We start from the raw sequence: 16757 nt of genomic DNA, 5'->3' as shown, positions 1-16757 counted from the left end.
TCTGAGTCATATGGTAAATCTATTTGTTTTAGAAATCTTCGTACCATGGCCCTTACTGGCTGGATTATCTGCAGTACTGAAAGAGTTCCTTTTGTCCACACTTTCCCAACATTTATTATTTTCTTTTTTAATGACTACCATTCTCAGTGAATGAGATTGACTCAAAGTATACTTTTTAATTTGCATTTTTCTGATTGCTACAGTGGTTGAATATTTTTATATGTTTACTGGGCACTTGCATTTCTGCACTTGAGAACTATCTATACATCTAGGTAACCTACTTATGGACTGAGTTGTTTCGCTTGTAGTTATTTAGGGTTTTTTTGTTTGAGTTTATTTGAGTTCTTCACTTAGGCTAGCTATTAGTTATTTTCTAGACATATATCTATAAAATATCTAGTCTATTCTGTGTGATGTCTTTGCACTTAATTGTTTTCTTTAAAGAAAGCTTTTTAATTGCTTGATATCTTACTTGTCAATTATCCTTATTTTCTAAGTGTCAGGAATCATATTCAGAAAGTTTTTGCTTATGCCAATATCATGATGTGTTTTCTGTTTGTACTGGTTTAAACAAGGATGGCTTCCTTAGGCTTGTATGTTTGAGCACTTGATCCTCAGTGGGTAGAACTGTTTGGGAATGGGTGTGGCTTTGTCAGAGGAGTTCTACTACCGGTATGGGTTTTGAGATATAAAAAGCTCATGCCATTCCAAGTTGTCACTGCTCTAGAGGTTATAGGACCTGCGAGACTGGAGCAGAAAAACAAGGTGGAATAAAGGCTCATGCAGTAGCAACTTTATTCAGAGCCTCAGGGAATTTATACTTTGATGGTTAAGACAGGTCGTGTGAATAAACTTCTCATGAGTTCAGGCTATGTAAAGTCATAAGGACAAGGTACATGTAGCAAAACATTTCTTTTTAAAAATAGAGGCATATAAAGGACAGTTTTGACCTTTAATCAAATAACAACATAGAGCAATAATGAGTAATCTGAGGTAAACTCATTCCTACCTGCTACACCTGGAAAGAATGTGAAAACACATCCAAGAATAATTCCATGTTTTAAAGAAACTGAGGTCACAAGATTCTTTCTTATCTTGTTTTCTTGGAGAGTTCTCATAAGGACTCAGACTTTTCACACAACTCCATTCCTGGACTTTAGTTTGACACCAGTGTCTCTCTTCTCTTTTCTTTTTTTTTCTGTTTTTTTTTGGGGGGGGGCTGAGAAATAAGATGACATAACTTCTTTATTTTTTGTGTTTATTTATTTATTTATTTAAATTTTATTAATTTATTTAGATTACAACTCAATTGTTATCCCATCATTTGTATCCTCCTATTCCTCCCGCTTTCACCCTACTCACCTCCCCTAGGTCTATGACTGAGGGGGACCTCCTCCTCCACTATATGGTCATAGGCTATTAAGTCTCATCTTGGTAGCCTGCTTATTTGAGTACCATCGGGCCTCCCCACCAAGGGGAGGTGGTGAAATATGAGCACCAGCGATCATGTCAGAGTCAGTCCCTGCTCTCCACATAACTGTGGAGAATGTCCTGTCCATTGGCTAGATCAGAGTAGGGGTTGGATGTTTACTACTTGTTTTATCCTTGATTAGTGCAATACTTTGAGCAGACCCCCCTGGGCCTCGATACACCCATCATGATGTTATTCTTGTAGGTTTCTAGGACCCTTTGGGTCCTTCTATTTCCCCATCTCCTCACATCTATCCCACTCTCAGGGTAAGCGAAGACTTTCATGGGAAGTGTCTTATGGGCTAGTGCTCAACTATCCCTCTTCTGTTTTCAGACTTGTGGATCAACATGTGAACTCTAAGCTCCTACTTCTGTACCTTGCCTTTCTGTCTGCTGCTCTGCTCACTACAATCATGACTAGATATTTCTGGCTTATGGATATCCAGAAGTAGTATTGTGACAATGCTGCTCAGACTATTCCAATTTAATGCAATCTCTGTCAAAACCACAATGGCATTCTTCATAGACTTCAAAGGATGGTAATGAAGTTCACACACACACACACACACACACACACACACACACACACACACACACAAACCCACAAAAGACCACAAAAAGTAAAACCAATCCTAAGCAGAATTGACAATTCTGGTGGTATAATCTAATCTTAATCTAAAAATTATGCTACAAACAGCAGAGGTAAAAATAACATGGTACTGAATAAAAAGTTTTACCAAATAGAAGCAGACTAATAATCTGAGATGTAATGTGATGGTGGAGACCCTAATGCTGAAGCATATTTTACATATCAGAAGAGACAGAGATGGGACTGGTGGCACAAACCTACAATTCCAACTATGTGGGAGGCTTAAACTGAAGAATTTCAAATTCTAGACCTTTCAGAGCTACAGAGGCCAGTCTAGGCAACTTAGTGAGACATTTAAAAATAGAAAAATGGGATGAGGATTTTTGTGTGTGTGCGTTCCCTGCCAGAGCACTTTCCTAGCATTCCTGAGGCTTTAGAATCAATCCCCAATAATGGGAAAAATAATAGCCTAGGGTATCCTCAAACGCTCAGGGTGTAGAAAGCTCAGCTCCCTAGATCACAGTGATGACTTATCTGTGTTGCTGAATGTGACCCCATATGACTCACTCAAGAGTTTCCAGGGACTGAGAACCAACAAGAGACGTATGTAGATACATGAAATAATAGGCCTATATAAGAACTGAAGTCCTATGGACTGCTTTCTATAAACCGGAGACATATAATAATAAGTAGTATCTTACAAAGGTTGAGATCCGGAAGGCTCATGGTCCAGATTTTAATCTATGTATCGAAAGGAGTCAGAGACTCAGGAGGGAGAGAACAAAGAATAGAATGCAGACTATACATTCATCTGCGTTTTGCTCCATTCTCAACAGATTGGATAATACTCCCACACTGGTAGAGCCTTCTAAGTTACTTAATTCACCAACTAAAATGCTAGTTTCTTCCAAAACAGTTTCAAAATGTACCTAGAAATAGTATTTTCTTTGTAATTTTAAAAGCAAAGCAAAATAAAACACAGCAGTCTCTTTATTCTTAAGTTTGCACTTTACAAAACTATAAGGAAGAAGTCCTCGAGGGAGAAACGTTGAGGAGATGGGAAGAGGAAAAAAGGATGGCCTGAGACTGTTATAATGTCATGTGCAGCCTCTGGCCAAGGCTTAAAAGGCCAAGGAGATGGCCAGCAGCAGGTGAGGCTACCTGACTAGGAGCTTCAGGATGCCCTCCTACTCCTTCCGCATCTTTCAGACTGGTCCTTTTCCTTTTTTGTAGGGTTGTGCTTCTTCTGCCAGGCAGCCAGGATCTTGTGGAAGGCATCCATGACCTCACTGTCGGCCCTGTGGACCTGCTGCCTCAGCTCCTGGCAGCTCACCCCCTCCTTTGTCAATCAAGGAGGTCATGCTTCCTGGTGCACTGAGTGCCTTCAGCTCAGCTTGCGTTTTGCACAGTTCATCAAGGACATTATCTTCGAGTCTTCAGCAGGTCTGTCCTTAGATTCCAGCAGGCCCTGGGCAATCAGTTCCTCCTTGATGAGGCTCTCCAAGGACTTGGTACATAGCACACTGAAGGGCTTGTTCTGATTTCAGGGAGAGGTGCTGGCTCCATCAGCTCCCAATTCTTTCCCAGACATGTTAGGAATAGGAGTGTCCTCCATAGGGGAAATGAGATTTTCCTCTACCGCGGCCTGAAGTAGGGCACCAAAGGGACACCCATCTTCTCGCTGCTCATGCTGGGCCTCAGACTCCTTCAGCAAGGCAGCCACATCTTTTGTGTCCGGTTCAATCAGCGCTCCCATGATGTCTTTCTTCTTGCCAGCCACAGCTGCTGCTCGAGCCTTGTCCTTTCGCTTCTCTAGCAGATCTTCTTGTGCTCAGTTCTGGGAGAAGTGTTTGCTCAGTGAGGGGGATCCTATGATGTTCTGCTTCATTTTCAGGAGGCTTCAGGAGCACCTCTAGTGTTTGTACCTCCTCACTGGTGATGTCGGCAAAACAGCTCCACAGAGGCCCAGAACATGTTGGGAGCATCCTTCTCGGGGATCTGAGGCACATCAATTGGGTCATCAGTGAATTCATATTCCTGGATCTTGGGCTGAACGTTTTTGGACTTAGGTCATCCTGGACCGGGGCCTGGTCCATGTCCTGTCTTCTCTTCTAGTTTTTGCTTCTTGGGTTTCCCATGTTTTGGGGGAGCACCAAGCACATGGTCTCTACCTAGATTCAGGAATGGTTTTCAGAGCCGGCCAGCACTGCTGTGACCCGGGGACAGACCTTCATGTGGTCCACAGACTTGAGGTCATAAAACTGCAAGGGGCAGTCCTTCAGCTCACTCGTGACCCAGGAGGTTGGACCTTCCCTGGAATGTTCTGAGGATTAGTAGGTGATGCGAATGCCCAGTTCAGTGCCTGGCACAGAAGTGGGCCGTAAAAACAGTATTTAACTAGTTATCTGGGCATACGGGAAATTAGTCAACCGGACAATTAAAAATAAAGGTCATATCAGGGACGGTATTGAATAGATGACCAAGAATGCACGAACTCTCTTGAGTGAGGCTCAGGGTTATTTAATTTTCTGTTGTTGCGATAAAACACCATGACCAAGGAAACTTACAGAAGGAAGAGTTGCTGAAGAAGAGTTCCTTCCATCATGGTGGGGAGCCATGGCAGCAAATAGAAGGCATGAGAGGCTGGAGTATGGAGGATGAGCACTTAAGTCTTTAACCACAAGCATGAAACAGCGAGAATGAACTGGAAATGGTGTAAGACTTTAAACACCCAAAGCCTGCCTCCAGTGAAAAGTATTTCCCTTCCTCTAAGGCTAAACCTCCCCAAACAGTACCATCAACCAGGGACCAAATATTTGAGTACCTAAGATTGTGGGAAACATTTGTCATTCAAATTGAATCAAGTAAGAATACAGAGAGACCATTAAACTAGAAATGTGCAGTGGTTTGACTAAGAATGCCTCCCATAGGTTCATGTGTTTGAATGCTCAGTCATCAGGGAATGGTACTACTTGGGAGGGATTAGGAGGTGTGGTCTTCTTGTTGGGGGGAGTGTGTCACTGGGTGGGCTTTGAACTTCAAAAGCCCAATTCAGGCCATGTGGCTATCTCTCTTCCTGTTGCAATCGATCCAGATATAGAAGTCTCAGCTACTTCTCTGGCACCATGTCTACCTATGTGTTACCATGCTCCTCACCATGATGAGAGTTTCTGTGGTCATCACATCTCTTCATAGCAGTAGAATATTAAATAAGACATAATGGTACTAAAATGAGAAGACAAATAGAGCAAAAGCTGAGATGAACATATTATCCTGCAAATATACTGGTCTACCTCTTTATTCCATGGATGATACTTTCAAAGATTGTCCTAATTTGGGACTTGTCATATCTGAGCCTATTGTGGGTGGGGATTACTTTATATACTATGATTACATTTCTTTATCTCTGTCTTTTCATTCTACAATGAACTGGAACCATCCCATCTCCCACCTTTGTTGCCCTTTCTATTTTCTAATACATCCTCTCTATATTTTTTATGAATCATCTCAATACTAAAACTTGTCTTAGTCTACCTATTTTATTTCTACTTATATCCGTAGTAACTTACCTTAACAAACTTACCTTTGTTAAAATATTTATTTACTTTTTGAGAATATCATACATATATGCAATATGTTTTGAGCCTATCAACCCCACCATTTTCTCCCTACTTTTCCCCAGACTCTCATCCCTTCTGTCTTTACTCTTTTCCTACCCCACCAATTACAATTTTTGTTGTTCTTATGTGTATGGGTATAATGCTATTCAATGGGACATGAAAATGTTGATGGGGACTACTTCTCTAAAAAGAACTGACTTTTTTTTTTTTTTTAACCCAGCAGGCTTCAACTGCCAAAGCTTCTCAGCTATGGGTGTGGCTTCATATTTCCTGTCCAATTTGTGTAGTTCTTGTGCATGTAACTGCAGCCATTGTGAGTTCAGTGGCCTTGATCTATCCAGAAGACAATGCTTCTTAATATCCCTCCCTAATTTCTGGCTATTATATTCTTTCCTCCCCTTTTTTCTTCTTCTTCTTCTTTTTTTTAACATTATTTTTTTTATTAATTTATTCTTGTTACATCTCAATGTTTATCCCACCCCTTGTATCCTCCCATTCCTCCCCCCCCCATTTTCCCATTATTCCCCTCCCCTATGACTGTTCCTGAGGGGGATTACATCCCCCTATATATTCTCATAGGGTATCAAGTCTCTTCTTGGCTACTTGCTGTCCTTCCTCTGAGTGCCACCAGGTCTCCCCCTCCAGGGGACATGGTCAAATGTGAGGCACCAGAGTACGTGAGAAAGTCGTATCACACTCTCCACTCAACTGTGGAGAATATTCTGACCATTGGCTAGATCTGGGAAGGGGTTTAAAGTTTACCTCCTGTATTGTCCTTGGCTGGTGCCTTAGTTTGAGCAGGACCCCTGGGCCCAAATCTGCCTATCATATTGTTCTACTTGTAGATTTCTAGGACCCTCTGGATCCTTTTATTTTGCTGTTCTCCCATGCGTCTCTCATTTAGAGTCCCAATAGGATGCCTTCCCCTCTGTCCCAGTTTCCTGGTAAGTGAAGGCTTTTGTGGGACATGCCCCTTGGGCTAGTATGCAGATATAAGTGAGTATATACCATTTGATTCTTTCTGCTTCTGGGTTAACTCACTCATTATGATCATTTCTAGCTCAATCCATTTATCCACAAATTTCGGGAATTCCTTGTTTTTAATAGCTGAGTAGTATTCCATAGTGTATATGTACCACAGTTTCTTTATCCACTCTTCTACTGATGGACACTTAGGCTGTTTCCATGTTCTGGCTATTATGAATAAGGCTGCTATGAACATGGTTGAGCAAAGTTTCTTGTTGTGTGCTGGAGCATCTTCTGGGTATATTCCAAGGAGTGGAATAGCTGGGTCTTGAGGAAGCCCTATTCCCATTTTTCTGAGATAGCACCAGATAGATTTCCAAAGTGGCTGTACTAGTTTGCATTCCCACCAGCAATGAAGGAGTGTTCCTCTCTCCCCACATCCTCGCCAGCATGTGGTGTCGCTTGAGTTTTGATCTTAGCCATTCTGATGGGTGTAAGATGGAATCTCAGAGTTGTTTTGATTTGCATTTCCCTGATGACTAAGGAGGTTGAGCATTTCTTTAAGTGTTTCTCAGCCATTTGATACTCCTCTGTTGAGAATTCTCTGTTTAGTTCCAAGCCCCATTTTTCCATTGGGTTATTCGGTTTGGTGGTGTTTAATTTCTTGAGTTCTTTATATATTTTGGATATTAGACCTTTGTCAGATGTAGGGTTGGTGAAGATTTTTTCCCAGTCTGTAGGCTGTCGCTTTGTTCTCTTGACAGTGTCTCCTGCCTTACAGAAGCCTCTCAGCCTCATGAGGTCCCGTTTATTAATGGTTGACATTAAGGCCTGGGCCGTTGGTTCTGTTCAGGAAGTTGTCTCCTGTGCCAATATGTTCCAGGCTCTTTCCCACTTTTTCTTCTAAGTGGCTTAGTGTCTCTGGTTTTATGTTGAGGTCTTTAATCCACTTGGATTTGAGTTTTGTGCAAGGTGACAAATATGGGTCCAGTTTCATTTTTTTACACATAGACCTCCAGTTAGACCAGCACCATTTGTTGAAGATGCTATCCTTTTTCCATTGAATGGATTTGGCTTCTTTGTCAAAAATCAAGTGACCATATGTGTGTGGATTCATATCTGGGTCTTCGATTCGATTCCACTGATCAACCAGCCTGTTGCTGTGCCAGTACCATGCTGTTTTAATTACTATTGCTTTATAGTACACTTTGAGATCAGGTATGGAGATTCCTCCGGAGCACCTTTTATTGTACAAGATTGTTTTAGCTATTCTGGGTTTTTTGTTTTTCCATATGAAGTTCAGAATTGAACTTTCAATGTCTTTAAAAAATTGTGTAGTTATTTTGATAGGGATTGCATTGAATCTGTAGATTGCTTTTGGTAGGATGGCCATTTTTACTATGTTAATTCTCCCGATCCATGAGCAAGGAAGATCATGCCATCTTCTCAGGTCATCTTCAATCTCTTTCTTCAGAGTTTTGAAATTTTTTTCATACAAGTCCTTCACTTGCTTAGTTAGGGTAACTCCTAGATATTTTATATTGCTTGTGGCTAATGTGAAGGGTGTGGTTTTCCTAATTTCTTCCTCTGCAAGCTTGTCTTTTGTGTATAGGAAGGCTACAGACTTTTTGAGTTAATTTTGTATCCCGCCAATTTGCTGAAGGTGTTTATCAGCTTTAGGAGTTCTCTGGTGGAGTTTTGAGGGTCACTTATGTACACTATCATATCATCTGCAAATAGGGATAATTTGACTCCCTCCTTTCCCATTTGGATACCCTTGATCTCCTTTTGTTGTCTTATTGCTCTGGCTAGAACTTCGAGTACTATATTGAAGAGATATGGAGAGAGTGGGCAGCCTTGCCTTGTTCCCGATTTGAGAGGAATTTCCTTGAGTATCTCACCATTTACTTTGATTTTGGCTATTGGCTTGCTGTATATAGCCTTTCTTATGTTGAGGAAAGTGCCTTGTATCCCCGATCTCTCTAAAACTTTAAACATGAATGGGTGTTGAATTTTATCAAATGCTTTCTCTGCATCCAAGGAGATGATCATGTGGTTTTTTATTTTCAGTTTGTTTATATGGTGGATTACATTGATGGATTTCCGTATATTAAACCATCCCTGCATGCCTGGAATGAAGCCTACTTGGTCATGATGAATGATATCTTTGATGTGCTCCTGTATTCGTTTTGCAAGTATTTTATTTAGTATTTTTGCATCTATGTTCATAAGAGAAATTGGTCTGAAATTCTCTTTCTTTGTTGAGTCTTTGTGAGGTTTAGGTATCAATGAGACTATGGCCTCATAGAATGAATTTGGTAATTTTCCATCCATTTCTATCTTTTGGAGTAGCTTGAAGAGTATCGGTATTAGCTCGCCCTTAAAGGTCTGGTAGAATTCTGCACTGAAACCATCTGGCCCTGGGCTTTTTTTGGTTGGGAGACCATCGATGATTGCTTCTATTTCTGTAGGGGAAATGGGACTATTTAGCTTGTTTATCTGTTCTTCATTCAACTTTGGCAAGTGAAATTGTTCAAGAAAATCGTCCATCTCCCTTAGATTTTCAAATTTTGTGGCATATATGCCTTCAAAGTAGGATCTTATGATTCTTTGAATTTCTTCAGTGTCTGTTGTTATGTCTCCCTTTTCATTTCTGATTTGTTGATTTCAATACTGTCTCTCTGCCTTTTAGTTAGTTTGGCTAATGGTCTGTCTATCTTGTTGATTTTCTCAAAGAACCAGCTTTTGGTTTTGTTGATTCTTTGGACTGTTTTCTTAGTTTCTAATTTGTTAATTTCAGCCCTGAGTTTGATTATTTCCAGGCGTCTACTCCTCTTGGGTGTTTCTGCTTCTTTTTTTTCTAGGGCTTCCAGTTGTGTTGTTAAGATGCTTATGTGCGATGTTTCCAATTTCTTTTTAAAGGCACTTAGTGCTATGAATTTTCCTCTTAGCACTGCTTTCAATGTATCCCACAAATTTGGGTATGTTGTTTCTTCATTTTCATTGAATTTCAGAAACTCCTTGATTTCTTTCTTTATTTCTTCCCTGACCCAGGTGTCATTTAGCAGAGAGTTGTTTAGTTTCCACGTACGTGTAGGCTTTTTGTTATTTCTGTTGTTGTTGAATTGCAGCCTAAGAGCATCTGATAGGATACAAGGTATTATTTTAATCCTCTTGTATCTATTGAGGCTTGCTTTGTGACATACGATGTGATCAATTTTGGAGAAGGTTCCATGGGGTGCAGAGAAGAAGGTGTATTCTTTCTTGTTTGGGTGAAAGGTTCTATAGATATCTGTTAGATCCATTTGACCCATGGCATTGGTTAATGATGTTATTTCCCGGCTTAGTTTCTGTTTCAATGACTTATCCTTCAGTGAGAGTGGGGTGTTGAAGTCTCCCACTATTATTGTGTGGGGATCGATGTGTGGTTTAAGCTTTTTTAGGAGATCTTTTACAAATGTGGGTGCCCTTGTATTGGGAGCATAGATGTTCAGAATTGTGATGTCATCTTGGTTGACTTTACCTTTGATGAGTATGAAGTGTCCTTCCTCATCCCTTTTGATTAATTTTGGTTGAAAGTCTATTTTGTTCGATACTAAAATGGCTACACCTGCTTGCTTCTTGTGACCATTTGCTTGGAATATTTTTTTCCAACCTTTTACCCTGAGGTAATGCCTTTCATTATGGGTGAGATGTGTTTCTTGGATGCAGAAGAATGTTGGATCTTGTTCATGTACCCATTCAGTTAGTCTGTGTCTTTTTATTGGAGAATTGAGGCCACTGATGTTGAGAGATATTAATGACCAGTGACTGTTAAGAGTCTTAATTTTGATGTTGTTTCCAGTCGAGCGTTTGTGTAGTTGTGTTTTTGCCATGGGATAGTTATCTATTTTCCTGGGTAGTTTTGGTTGTAGCTTGACCCTTTGGGATGGAGTTTTCCTTCTAGTACCTTCTGTAAAGCTGGGTTTGTGGATAGGTACTGTTTGAATTTGTTTTTGTCATGGAATATTTTGTTTTCTCCATCAATGGTTATTGATAATTTTGCTGGGTAAAGTAGTCTGGCCTGGCATCTGTGTTCTCTTAGGGTTTGCAGGATCTCTGTCCAGGCCCTTCTGGCTTTTATGGTCTCTGCTGAGAAGTCGGGTGTAATTCTGATAGGTTTACCATTAAATGTTATTTGGCCCTTTTCCCTTGCAGCTTTTAATATTTTTTCTTTGTTCTGCATGTTTTGTGTTTTGATTATTATGTGGCGGGCAGTTTTTCTTTTCTGGTCAATTCTATTTGGTGTTCTGTAGGCCTCTTGTATGTTTATAGGCATCTCTTTCTTTAGATTGGGGAAATTTTCTTCTATGATTTTGTTGAGAATAGTTTCTGGGCCCTGGAGTCTGATGTCTTCTCTTTCTTCAATGCCTATTATCCGCAGATTTCTTCTTTTCATGGTGTCCTTAATTTCTTGGATGTTTTGTGTCAGGAGTTTTCCAGATTTGGCATTTTCTTTAATGGTTGATTCAATATCTGTGATTGTATCTTCTAGCCCTGAGATTCGTTCTTCCATCTCTTGGATTCTGTTAGAAAAGCTCACCTCTGTGTTGCTCGCCTTCTTCTCTGAGGTCTCACGTTCTCGTTTTTCTTCTGTCTGTGTGTTTATCATTGAATCCATTTTCATTTTCAGATCTTGAACTGATTTTTGATTTCTTTCATCTGATTTTTTGTATATTCCTGAGTTTCTTCCATTGCCTCTTTATAGGTCTTCAGAGCTTGAACCGTTTTAGTTATTTCTTTCATCTGGTTGTTTGCATTTTCCTGCAATTTTTCCAGTTCCACTCTATGTGCTTCTTTTATGTCTCTCACCTGTTTGTCTGCGTCTTCCTGCATTTGATTACGAATTTTATTTGTTTCCTCCATTATCATCCTCATTACTAAGTATTTGAGGTCATTTTCTTGTATTTCCGTTGTATTTGAGATCTCTGGGTTGTTTTCTTTGGGATAGCTGGAAACTGGAGACGCCATGTTGTTTTGGGGTTTTTTGCGTATGCTTTTTCGTTGTCCTTTAGACATCTTGCCGTCTTTGTTTTTGTTGGGTAGCTTCCAGAGTTGAATGGAGGGTGTCTGACGATAGATTCACTTGTTTTCTCATGATTTCCCTAGGCTGCGAGCTCAAAGCTTCACTGGTGTGGATGTTAGGAGGTTAGCCCTGTTGTTCTGGTCTCTCACAGCCAGTGATCCTCAGCCCCTCTCTGCTGTGGATCCTGCAATTGTTCTGGGTCTCTGAATGAGCGTTGGGTCAGGCCAAGGTACCCACAGCCTCTGTGTTCCCTGCCAAGTCCAGCCAGGAGCCCTGGGACCAAACCACGGGCTGAACTCAGCTAGATTCTCAGGGCCTGAACCATCTGCCAAGCTCAGCTACGGATTTTGGGCCCAAAATGCACACCGGGTCCATCCAGAATTTTTGGGCTGGGACTACGCACCAAGCTCCACTAGGGCCTTTTGGCTCAAAGTGAGTGCTGTGGTCAGTTATTGACTCAGGGCCCGATCTGACCACCAATCTCAGCCAGGAATTCTGGATTCAAACTGCACACTGTGTCCAACCAGAGTCTTAGAGCTGGTGGAACCGAGAGCTCTGTCCAGCCTGCGCCACAGCAGGAGAACTGCGGCTGCTCCGAGTTAGCGCCAGTGGTGGAACAAGTGCTCTGCCCAGACTGTGTCACCGCAGGGGAGCTGCCGCTGAGCTGAAGTGCTGCCTAGTGTGGAGCTGCGTGCTCAACTAAGCCTGCGCCACAGCAGGGGAGCTGTGGCCACGCTGAGTTAGTGCCTTGGGCAGAATTGCTTGCTGGGCCGGGCCAGTACCCGGGACTCTGGGGCCGAACTGTCCGCCGAGTCCAGTCTGGGTCCAAAGGCTCCACGCGACCCAAATCCTGCCCCGAGCTCCCTCTCCCGCAGCAACTCCCACCAGCCACCACACCAATCGTCTCCACCGGAAGGCTATGAGCTGCAAACCTCAGCCGCCGCTGCTGGTGCCACTGGTGCTGCTGCCTCTCCCGCTGCCGCTCCGATCAGAGAAAAACCATGCTCCTCCCGTTTGCAGGGGCACGCAGGACCTCTGCACCCTGGTCCCTCCGAACCGTGGAGCACTCCCGCTGCCGTGATGTTCGGACCTCGGTGTTCCTGGCTCAGAAATCTGTGCAATTCCCTGAATTGTTCACTGGAGCCTCCAAATGCGGTCCACACTGCTCGCCGCCATCTTGGATCCCTCCTTCTCCCCCTTTTTCATAGTATTTCCTAAGCCACACAGAGATGTAATAGTTACACTCTATAGCTACTCATCCTTTGAACTTTGATCAGTTGTGGGTCTTTGTATTAACTGCCATCTGTTTCAAAACAAAGCTTTTGGAGCAGCACCGTTCCATGGTTATAGCAATACATATTTAGAAAACAGTTAGAAACTATCTCTACTTGGTACAATAACAATAATAGGTTCTCCTGTAGGGTCTGTCACCTCCATCATAATGGATTTTGGGCTAGGTTTACCATATCAGTCTAGACTTTTGTTCTGTGTAATGGGCATCATTCTACCAGTGAGCTGGCATATCTTGCCAGGATAGTCATTGTTGTAGATCATACAATTTCCAGGTAGGTAAGATGATAAGTAGTTTTCTTCCTCAGGATCCTGTTTAACACCATCCAGCTCTATCAATTCTAACCAGTAGGGAAGAATTTTCCAAGTTATTACCACCGTGGTTCCTCCAAGACTTGAGATCCAAATGTAGGATGGCTTTAGTAATAGGGTCTTAGCATCTAGTTCTGGTTTGTAATCAAAAGCAACAACAATAGCCTGCTTTGTTCAGGAGAGCTATGGCAATGCCCCCCCCCCACCAACATGAAGAGTAGAATCGCACACTTGATTGCCATACACTGGCGATAGTTAATCAAAGGAGAAATAAGAAATAACAAAGTGTCAGGAATTAAGATTTCTTTTCATAATAATACATCTGAACCTTAAGGATCACAGTTTTGCATAAAAAAGTACACAATAGCTGATTTGATTTAAAAATAGTATCCATTGTTTTATTAACTTCAAAAAAGGCATCATCAAAAAGAGAGGAAACCTTAAGTCAAAATGATGGAAACAATATTCTAAACAAAAGGAAATAGGAAGCAAGTAGGTATTATTATTCTAATATCTGGAAAAATATATATTTAAACCAAAATAAGCCAGAAGACATAATGAACACTTCTCCACACTAATTCAGAGAATAATCTAGGCCACAAGCAATAATACTGTGCAACTTCTATCCCACATTCACCAGCAAACAGATCATCCTAAGAAAATATAAACACATAACGCCTGAGTTAAATGACACCACAGATTAAATGGTTTTAAGTACACCTACAGAACATTACATATAAAGACTGCAGAAAACATATTCTTCTCAAGAGCCCATGGAACTTTGTCTAAACTAGATCATATATATAAGGAGATTCTGGAGAAAAAGAAAAACTGGACTAATTTCTTTTTTTATCTGGCAGCAATGGAATAAAAATAGACACCAAGAGCAAGAGAAACTGCAATTTACGTACAAATTCCTGAAAGAAATAATAATAATAATAATAAAACAACTGAAAACAATTCCTAGGAATTAGTGAAAATCCACACACAGTATGTCAAAATCTCTGAGATAAGTAGAAGTAGTCTTAGGAGAGGATTTTATAGCTATGTGTGCCTACATTAAAAGAAAAAAAAAAAAAAAAGAAGACATCAGAATAATGTCAAATAAGTAACTTAACAATGTACCTCATAGACTTAGCAAAGCTACAACATGCCCAATCCAAAAATCACTAGATGATAAGACATAGTTAAGAACAGATCAGAAATTAATGAAAGTGGCACTGTGAAAAACAACAAAGAATCTCTGAAGCAAAAGGTTGGCTTCTTGCAGAAACAAATGAGCTTTTTGTCTCATTCCATCTGCGGATGCATTGGACATATGTAGGGGTTGTGGTATTGTCGTCAGTGGAGGACTAGCAAGTGCTGTCTGGCTTGCCTTTTAGGCATGTTTTCTGCTTCCCCTCCCCCACTCCCTATTCCTAAAGCTAACGCTGTACTCATTTTGATATCTCTTTATTAAATTGCTTATCTTTTCTTTGACACTTCTCAGCCAGTCTGTTACCTTTCTTTGTGAAAGTTTTAATACCTTTTTGCCTTTGCAACAGGGTCTTTTAAGAATTTATTTAGAATGTTAAACTTGAACATTGCACCTACATCTCTCCCATCACTCTCTAAACCTCCCATCCCTCCCATCCCCCTCCAACTTAGTGATGTATCCTTTAACTATTGTTGTTAAATAAATCTGTAATAGTCTCCATCTGTTTTAAAATGAAGAGTTTTTTGATGAGGAGTGAGAGCTAAACTTATATGTGGGTAAAGGAGAGGTATTTGGAATACAGTTAGAAGCGTATTTAGTTTAGGAAAGTGGGAATGGTGGGTTCTCTTCTAGGGTCTGTGACCTCTTCAGTTATGGACAGTTGGCTACATTTACAGAATCAGTCATACTCTACTACTGGATGGACCTGAAATCTAATTAACTGGCTATTGGGCCGCATAGGCACATATGTTTGAAAGCTTAGTCCACAGCTGATAGAACTTTTAGAGAAGGGTTACAAGTTATGGGCTTGTCGGGGAAGGCATGGGCGTTTTAGAGGAGGCGTGTCGCTGAGGCTAGGCTTTTAGATTACAAAGTCCCACGTAATTTCACTTGTCTTTGTCTTTGTGTGTGTCTAGTGGCTGGTTTCTCATGTAAGGTCTTTGTTACTGCTCTGGTGCCATACCTGCATGCTGCCATGCTCCGTGACATGATGGTCATGCGTCTACCCTCTGAAACCATAAGCAAGCCATAAAAGCAATCCACAAACGAAATGCTTTCTTTTTATCAATTGACTTGTTTATGGTGACTCTTCACAAAAAATAGAAAAGCAACTAAGACAATCCCCAAGGGGGTAAATAGTGCCACTCTTGTACCATTGTAGATATATCACTGGTCTGGTCATGGCTTTGATCTATAGAATTTACAGCTAGGTAGGAATAAAACTTCTTAATTAGGTTCACATAGAGGCAGTTTGTAGTCACCAATTTTACTGAGATATAGTCTTTTATATTTTGAAGATATAACTATGATCTATATCCCTCATCAGCCTGAATTATGATAATTCTCATGGTTCAGCCTCTCAAATTCTTGCATTATAATGCCTAGATAATTCTCCTTTTTAAAAACTGGACTATTTACAGTTAGTGATATGATTGAATGGCTTTTGCTAATTCCCATGATTTTCTTACTATTTACTTTGTTGGTAAGATTATTGCATGCTATTTTTTTTTATCCTATTCATATTGCTTAATGTTTACTGAGTCTGGCATGTTTGATTTTTTCCAAGTTATTCTTTGATTTTCCATTATTCTCATAAATTTTATTCTTTCTTGTAGTGTAATTATTGAGATTTCCTTTCTTCTTATTGTGTGTAACATTTTTCTAAATTTTATTTCCAGTGTTGGCTGGTGGCCACAAAATTCTTTAGATTTGTTTAGCATCTGTAGCGAAATACAGTTTTCTTCATTTGTTTTAAAAGATGAGACTCCTAAGAGTGGGAGTAGGTGTAACCTTTTTGCCTGCTCTTGAGTCTCTTTTCTTCCTTATGAGTTAACATGTGCTGCCTTGATATCAGGGATTTTCCCTTGTCTTATTGTATCCTGTTCTTTCCTGTTTTTCTGTTTTCTCTTGGAAGCCTGATCTTTTCTGAAGAGAAAACACACACACACACACACACACACACACACACACACACACACACACAGAGAGAGAGAGAGAGAGGGGGAGAGAGAGAGAGAGAGAGAGAGAGAGAGAGAGAGAGAGAGAGAGAGAGAGAGAGAGAATGGAAAATTTTGGGGAAGCTGGAGGGAGGGGAAAGTTGATGACTGCTTGAAGAGGGAGACTCATTTTTCTTGGAAGGTGGGGCTGTGGGCTCAGGTGGATGACTCCAGATCTCTCATTGCAATTACTGTATGAGAGAAGAATTCATTTTTCAATAACAGTATAAAATGATAGCTTTGCTGAGTGTAG

The 16757-nt window shown here is 40.8% G+C and overlaps 1 pseudogene; it reads right to left on the bottom strand.

The window, feature by feature from the left end:
- Positions 1 to 3216: 3216 nt before the first annotated feature.
- On the bottom strand, positions 3217 to 15506 carry LOC127206202 (transcriptional adapter 3-like; annotated as a pseudogene).
- Between the last annotated feature and the right edge of the window lie 1251 nt (positions 15507 to 16757).

This window comes from Acomys russatus, chromosome 2 (assembly GCF_903995435.1).
Source record: "Acomys russatus chromosome 2, mAcoRus1.1, whole genome shotgun sequence".
Taxonomy (NCBI): domain Eukaryota; kingdom Metazoa; phylum Chordata; class Mammalia; order Rodentia; family Muridae; genus Acomys; species Acomys russatus.
This window is presented reverse-complemented; position numbering and strand designations above follow the sequence as displayed.